At 43.3% G+C, this 8,827-nt stretch overlaps 1 protein-coding gene across 1 annotated transcript in view; it reads left to right on the top strand.

Annotated features, from left to right (window-relative positions):
• The window catches only part of CWC22 (CWC22 spliceosome associated protein homolog), a 2,826,743-nt gene that overhangs the window by 1,075,376 nt on the left and 1,742,540 nt on the right, over window positions 1-8,827 (top strand). The window lies entirely within an intron of this gene.

The following is an 8,827-nucleotide window of genomic DNA, read 5'->3' on the forward strand; positions in this document are numbered from 1 at the left end:
TATTAGTACCTGAGGTGCAGTGACTTGAGTGTGTGCATGATGTTTTGGATCCTGACTCCAGATATGTGCCTAACTGTTATCTTCTCCTTGCCTAACCTGGTGAATGAGGCATCTGTGGGTCATACAATGGAGTTCTCAATTACATGAGTACTGAGTAAAGTGAATGCTTGGTTTATGGGCTTTACTGTTGGGGGACCATTGGATGTAGGCTTATGTGAGATGTTTGGTGTTGCTTTGGGTTTGTGTTTTAGTGATTGCTGAGGAGTAGTAGTGTCATTGGGTGATTTTGGAGATCCTTGAAATTTGGGAAGATTTCTTTTAAGCATCACATCATAAGACCATCTGTGTGTGTATGTGGTGAGCATTTTGTTTTTGGGATGCAGCATGTGTATTTATTACAACTTGGTTTATATGCAACATTTTTGCCTCCAAGGAAGATGTTCATCGTGTTTCACTGTTGCAGTCATTACACTTGGGTTATCCTGCTGGCAGGCTACCCACAGTCGGCCTGAATTCCAAATTCCTAGTCCGGCGTCGGTTGCTGTCGCCTCTTCCCTGACGTCAGTGCACCAGTGGCATATAAGATGCAGCCGATGCCATTTTCTTCAGTCTTTCTTGCCGCGCGGTTCCCGAAGCAAAAGCAGTTCGCAAGTGCCGGTCGGCCGACTCCTGAGATTTTCAAATCGAATTTCAGATCCGAAGTCTTCAATAAAGCTAAGTACCCCATCGGGGGAACTTTTTTCTTGCTCCAGACCAATGTCAGAAAAAGTTAACAATTGTATTTCTTGTGGGAAGCAAAATACCTCATAAGGATTTTCATTCTTACTGTATTCCTTGCCTAGGCCCAGACCACGACGTTGCTAGGTGTTGGTTTTGTGCTAGATTTAACCAACGCACTATTAAGCATCGGTACGATTTTGCCTTTCATTACTTTGGCCGAAGATTTATTTATGTAATGCTGTTGGAACAACCGATGACTGAGTTTATAAAAAACGCAAGGAAAAGGACAGACATCCGAGGTCCAAAACCGACGACGAGACCTCCGCTAGGCCAGTCGTTGGTTCTCAGTGAGGTGCTTTCGCAGCCCCTGACGCCCGCTACCTCAGAGCCACAGTCCGCTTCCAACTCCCACGTGGAGCCGACTAGGCCTCCGGATACTCAAGGTATTGGACACTCGGAAACTATTCCCTCAGATGGGTCCGGAGCCGCTGAGCAGGCGTCTGCTTCTGAGGGTGTTTTCAGACCTACACAGTTATATGTCAAGCAAACCTCATCTTCAAAGGCAAAGGCTAAAACAGCTCTAAAGACAAAGAAACAAGTACAGAATTCTCCTGGACAGACTTCCATGCCTAAGAAACAGATGCTTAAAATGGCCGAAGACCTAATTACTTTGATCAGGGGTTCCCATCCCCCTCCTGATAAGAGGCCTAGGCAAGAGACAGAATGACTCTTCTGATCAGGTTTCCATTTCCTCTGACTCCTCTTCTGAACAGGGATAATCTCTTCCTCCCTATGAGGATTCTGATGCTGAAGAATCTATTCCTTCAGCCTCTCCTCCTGAGGATTATTCTTTTGGGGAAACCTTGCATACCATGAGGGAGCATTTTCACTGGGAGAGCCAAGATTACTCAGAATCTAAGAAAAGGCTCAGAGACTTTCTTTTACTACCTCAGCACAGACCTCTTGCTATTCCACCTGTTCTAGACATTGTAGATGTATTTTCAGAGTCCGGCCTGTCTCCTGACTCTTTACCCCCCGCACCTGTTAAGCCAGACAGATACTACAGGGTTCCAGACTCTCATAAATTTCTATATAAAAACCCTGCTGCTGACCCAAAAACTATATCTCAGGGTCCCAGAGGGGTCAAGGCTTCCACTGCAAAACCCCCTGTCCCCTCTGATAGGGATTCTAGGGCACTGGACAGATGGGGGAAAAAAGTTTGCACTTCTGCTACCTTGGCTGTAAGGGCTTTAAATTGTCAGTTTCATATGCTTAAATATCAGCAATACTTAATATCACTGTTAAAACAGAAACTGTTGACAAATTCTGAATGTTCTGATAACAAGGAAATGCAGGATTTATTGTATGCAGTTGAACAAGTGGGAAAGCATACTTTGCAATGTGGTTTTGATTCACTGGGGGCCTCTTGCAGGGCCACTGTCACGGGTTCTGTCATTAGAAGGCATGCTTGGTTAAAGGAACAGAATCTGCCTGATCATGTTAAAGCAAAAGTATTGGATACTCCATTACAGCATTATACTTTGGTGTTAAGGCAGAAGAGGTGTTGAAGAAAATGGAGGATAAAGCAAACTCTATGCAGATAGTTAAGGATTTCTTACAGGTACAGCCACCCAGATTTAGCAGGAACTGGCCTTCTAAGAATTGGTTCTTTCCAGTGTCAGACAGGCCACAAAGAGGCAGATACAGATGCCCTAGAGGCAGATCCCAGCCCCAAGGCTCATACAGGCCTAAACAATGGGGTGCTTCTACCTCCAAAAGCGGAGAAGACAAATCACAGCCATACAGGAAACAGTCCCAATGACTTTCCTCTGCCAGTGCCAAACAGTCTTCTTTTGGCAGCACCCGTAGGGGGAAAACTAGCACTTTTTTCACAAAATTGGCACATGATCACCCAGTACAAATGAGTCTTGAATATAGTATCTCAGGGCTACAGGTTCCACTTTCACACCCTTCCAAAGACAAAAGATATGCCAGACCTGCCACACAGTCAATGGGCAGAGGCACAAAAGCAAGTTTCATCCCTTATGGACATGAGGGCTATTCGAGTACCACAGCAAGAGCAGGGACAAGGATTTTACTCTAGACTTTTACCCAGAAAGGACAAAGCCTGGAGACCAATACTGGACCTGTCTATTCTAAACACTTTTCTGGACGTTCCAAAATTCAAAATGTTGACTCTGCAGTAGCTCCTGCTCATGCTGGGCAAGAAGGCTTGGCTTGTAACTTTGGACCTCAAAGAGGCATACCTGCATGTCCCAATAAGGCAATCTTACAGAAGGTACCTCAGATTCATAGCTGGCTCAGTGCACTACCAATTCTCTGCACTGCCCTTTGGCTTATCTACTGCGCCCAGAGTCTTCACAAAATGCCTGGCACCAGTAATTGCATTTTGCAGACAGAGGAATACAAATATATCCCTACTTGGATGACTGCCTTATACAAGCAGAGAACAAGGACATTCTACTAAAGCATCTGGCGTTTGTAAAAAGATTACTAATTTGCCTAGGGTACACAGTGAACGAAAAGAAATCAAAACCGGTACCCTCTCAAGAGATAATATTCCTGGGTGCAAGCTTAAATACAACTGCCCAGATGGCTTATCTCACGCCAGACAAACAAAGGCATCTGACTTCTTACTTCAAAATGATGGCAACAAAGACCCAGTGATCTGCAAGAAAAATACTGCAGGCTTTGGGCTTCATGGCATCCTGCATTCTACTAATTCCATATGCAAGACTGTGTATGAGGAAACTACAATGGTATCTAAAAAGTGTTTGGACTCAGCATTGTCACAGCCTGGAAACATTAATTACTCTCATTCCCTGCCTGCAACAGGAGTTTTGATGGTGGGCACAGGATTGTCACCACAACAAGGGACAGCCATTCACTTTACCCACAGCCAGGCAGACACTAACAGATGCATCAGATTATGCCTGGGGGGCACACATGGCAGGAAAATGTATCTTCATATCAATCAAAAAGAGATGCTAGCCGTACAGAATGCCCTGACAGCCTTCAAGGACCTACTTCATCCAGGACAACTGCTGATATAGACGGTCAATACTACAGTCATGTGGTACATAAACAAGGAAGGAGGCACACATTCCTACCCCCTCTGCAGACAAGCCATGACTTTGTGGAACACAGCATTGACTTATCAAGTACACCTGCAAGTACAATTCCTGCTAGGAAAGACAAATTCTCTTGCAAACGAACTAAACAGAAACCTCATTTATCCTCACGAGTGGAAACTAGATCCACAAATCTTCAGCATGATAACAGGGAAATGGGGATTCCCAGACATAGATCTATTTGCCTCCCCTCACAACTGCCAGCTACAGAGATTCTGCACAAGGACTTATCACAAACAAGCATGAAAAGTGGATGGCCTATCATTCAGCTGGAAAGCCCTTACAGTATATGCCTTCCCTCCACTGTCTCTCCTCCCCAAGGTACCCCTAAAGGTCAGACAAGAGAAGCCAAAAATTATCCTGATTGCCCCAGACTGGCCACGCCAGCACTGGTACCCAGTCCTAAAGAGCTTGTCTCAAGGCCCAGCCTGGACATTACCTCAAATTCCTCATTTGCTGACCCAACAAAACAATCAGATCCTGCACAGCCAACTCAGAACCCTGAATCTGGCTGCATGGCAGATAATGTAACCATTCAGAACATACCTCTCTCTAAAGCAGTTATGGGTGTTATTTTGGAGGCTCAGCACCAGAAAATCTTATGCAGAAAAATGGAAGAGATTCTGTGCTTTGGAACCAGGCACAAGGAAATGGACATGCTTGTACTAAATATTCCTCAGATTTTACAATATCTAACTGAGATGCTGGACAAAGGCCTATTCTTCTCATCAATTAAGATCCATGCCTCTGCCATTTCAGCTCATTACAATACGGACCCACCTATTTTTTCACATCCACTGCTAAAGCAGTATCTCAGAGGGGCCAAAAACATAAGACCTCCAAGGAGAGCTCCAATACCTGCATGGGACCTTAATTTTGTCTTGGAAAAACTCACACTGCCCCCTTTTGAGCCAGCCAATACAGCTGAGATAAAATACTTATCGTGGAAAACAGCTCTGCTCCTAGCAATAACTTCAGCAAGAAGAGTCTCAGAGTTACATGCGCTAATGGCTGTGGAACCTTTTATTATTTTCTATCCGGACAGGGTTTCTCTAAGGACAAACCCAACATTTATGCCTAAGGTAGTGTCCAGTGTGGCTCTTAACCAAACCATACATTTGCTTACCCTTTATCCAAACCCGCAGAATAAGGGGGAGAGACTTCTGCATTCTTTGGACATAGACAACTACGCTTTTACTTGGACAAGACTAAAGCTTTGAGAGGGACTGAGCAACTCTTAGTGGCATATGCTGCAGGATCGCAAGGAAAAGCTATTTAATGCAGACTATTTCAAAATGGATAGGCCACTGCATTCGTTTCTGCTATTCACAACATGGCAAATCAGTGCCTAAGGGCATTAGGCCACATTCTACCAGAGCAGCAGCCACTTCAGCAGCCTTCCTCAGATGAGTACCAACCAAGGACATTTTGGAGGCTGCAACTTGGATTTCAGTGCACACTTTTACTAAGCACTACCACTTACCTCTTTACTCTAAATCCAGAGCAGGCTTTGCCACTGCAGTTCTCCAGGGCCTCATAGCCACTCCTAATTCTATTTAGGCCCAGCCACCCAACCTCAGCTTTGGGATTCAACCCAAGTGTTAATGACTGAAACAGTGAAACACGATGAACATAGTACAGTTGTGCACCTACCATAAATGTAGATGTTCGAGTGTATTCACTGTTGCAGTCCAGGTTACCCTCCCACCATCCCCCTTTCATTGCTGGGACTTATCTGAACTTCTCTATTCTATACAACCTATGTGGTGTATTTGCTTGTAGATGAAAGTAATGTGCATGCTTTTTTATGAGCAGAATTTTTAGCCTACCCTTTTGGGGGCACCTGACATCTGGGGCAAGAAAAACTGAAGAAAATGGCGTCTGCTGCATCTTATATACCCCTGGCACACTGACATCAGGGAAGAGGCGACAGCAACCGATGCCGGACCAGGACTTTGGAATTCAGGCCGACTGCGGGTAGTCTGCCAGCAGGATAACCCAATTGTAATGACTGCAACAGTGAATACACTCGAACATCTATATTTATGGTAGGTAAACAACTTTACTTTGTGTATTCACATCTCTTGCATACTTTGTCATTGATTAACTGAAAATGTGAGACAATTCTGTATTGCCTTAGGATCCCAAATCTACCAGGCTGACCAAAGAGCTGTTTGAAAGTTGCACATCCATGTTGTCCGGTTTTGTGATAGGGGTGGGCTGTTTAGGATTAAGTGTTAGGTTTTTACAGGGGTTTCCTAGGATAATTTCTGGGGTTAAGGACAAGATGTTATGTAGTGCTAGGATATGGTAGTGCTGTTTCATATGTAAGGTTTGTTTGTGTCTTTCGGCTTTTCCCTGTTTGGGGTCGCCACAGCGGAACTCCGGTCCGCTAATGATTGGCAGTAGATTTTTTACGTGCCGAGTTTGCCAGCCCTGACGCACAACCTTCAACGAAGGTACGCCCATTCACGCATGTTTCCACACAGAAGACACTCTAGCTGAGAATCGAATGGCACAACGTCTTGCTGTGTGGCGACAACGCTACCGCAGCACCACAGGTAACTACTCTTAAATGGTGTGACATTGTGCAGAATTAAATTAACAGGTTTTGGACCCAATCCTAATTTTATTAGGAAATTTTACTATCTAGGCTTTTGCTTCTTTACAGGGCACTAACTGCCAGTGTTCACTGGGCAGCTCAGTGAAAATTTGCCTGATTTTATAGCAGAGAAAAAAGCTTGAAAACTGACTCCTATACCCTCTAGCCAATAAATAACTGCACTTTGAGTTCCTGGGGTTGATTCCCAACTCAGAGAGACCAGGTAATCACCTGCTGCCACATGGATGATCCCTGAATTTCTTATTGTAAAAGCACAGCAAAAGTGGCTCTCAAGTGCATATCAAACAACATACTACTTACAGCTAAGTCCATGGCTGATTTGCCCTTCTGCAATGTGATTTGGAGGCAAATGGAAGTAGAAAAGCTAATAAATAGTTAAATGATTTTTTTTTTTTTTTTGCAACAGAATTAAACACTTTACAGATGCTCAAAACAGTAGTGATCGCTGTATAATGCAAGTTCAAGTGCAGTAAATCAAGAAAATGTTCTTGTTTTACCTTGGATGGCAATGGATGCATTTGAAACATTTAATGTTGCAGATGTAAAAGACAAGTACGGAGGGCATATAAGTGGAAAATGTCTGGAAGGCAGGACGTGAAGAGGGAAAGTTGTTTGAGATGGTACATCAGATTGAGTCAGCTGTAAAATTAAAAATAAGTTTTACATTACTGGGAAAGTCTGACTAGGTAGAAGCCCTGTTTCAGCAGAGGCGTGGGGAGAAAAGCACCATAGTATTACAAAACATTTTAAGAACAATAATTTTACAGTCTTTAAAAATAATACAAAGCATCAGTTTGTACTGAGGTGGGCTACCATCCCTAATTTTGGGCTGCAATACTAGATGACTAGGGGCTTCTGAGCTTAACAGAAAGTGTAAGTTGCCTGCATTTTTGCTTATTTATATTGTTTGTTGCATTTTTTTATTGTCTGCCACCTACTTTTATACTGAATTTATGTACTGTGTACTAAACTGCACTGTTGTACTGCAGTTGTCTGCCTTACTGTACATGTTAAATCACATTTTATTGCTGTTTGCAAAGCTCTGTTTGGTATTTTCCCTGCAAGTATTTGTTGGTATATTTTGCTATTGCAGAACAGTCTGTTCTTGTTCTGGTTTTCCCACCAAGCAGTGTTAAAATAACTGACTTGTTAGCTGTTTAAAGCATTATTTAGAGTTTCCTTGCTAATTTTCTGCTGCTTTAAGTGTTTTTATTTTTAGTGCGTCACTGCTCTTTTTCTGCTTTGTTAAACATTCAGTAGTGGTTTCTGCCGAAACTAGGGTAGCTAGTAGCTGCAGCATAGTCCAGGTACAAGTTTGCTGCATCTGGGTCTTTTAGTAGTGGATGTTTGTTCTGAGCATGTTTTCCAGGCCATTTTGGACTGGAAAGTGTCTTTCTGCACTCTGAGGGGATTGTGCTAATTGGAACCTGTCGGGTGAAGAGTGGTTGGTGTAGGGCTTGGAGTAAGCATTCGCATTGGTCCTTTTGAACTTTTTTAAAGTTTTTTATTCAGGTTTTTAGCTTCTGGTATTTAAGTTTTGCATCTGTGCAGGTTTCTGCTTGTTTGTGTGTCACTGCGCATTGCTGCATAATTGTGTGCCACAGCCAGAGAGATTAATTATTTCCCTTAGATAAAGGTGTAGAACATTAAAGTAGTCCTCATCCTTAAGACTTCTCCAGTCAAAATAATACTGCTAGTGATCTGAAACCTGTTATACTACCAACAAAAAAACCCAGGCAGAAATATCCATCTACTGAGCTCCTGCTTGATCGATCGTGAAAAGCCCCCCTTGATGATATTAGTTTTCAGCCTAGCATTATGGACAGTTGGACCTCCCTTGTTTTTCCTGCCAACCTTGTTGACTTGGATCTCTTGAGGCAGTGTAGCAGTTGCCTCATGTACACAGACAACACTGTACTAATAACTCACTGTAGTACAGAGTGTGAGAAATGTGTCTACACCAACAATCCTGTATCCATGATCTGTCGCACTCAAAACAGTAACAAGAAAGAGGTTGTCAACCCATCCAGTACTACACATGCACATGGTACCACTATTCATACACACATAATATGCATCTAATACCAAAATCAACATACACGGAAGTTTTCTCAAAAAACCTACGGAGCCACCAGAGACCTCCAAAACACAAGACTGCTACAAGTAACAAAGTTCCCATAGCATCCATGACAGCAACACCAGTGTCTCACCTACCACGCCCATAAGGTCTAACACTCAAAAAAACAAATTTTCTAGTCATTGGAGACTCAGTAGTGAGATGCACGGATATTCCACTCACCAGGTTGGACAAGGAGGAAGGCACAGTCAGCTT

The sequence above is a fragment of the Protopterus annectens genome, chromosome 6.part0 (genome assembly GCF_019279795.1).
Source record: "Protopterus annectens isolate FY-2018-M chromosome 6.part0, PAN1.0, whole genome shotgun sequence".
Classification (NCBI taxonomy): Eukaryota; Metazoa; Chordata; order Ceratodontiformes; family Protopteridae; genus Protopterus; species Protopterus annectens.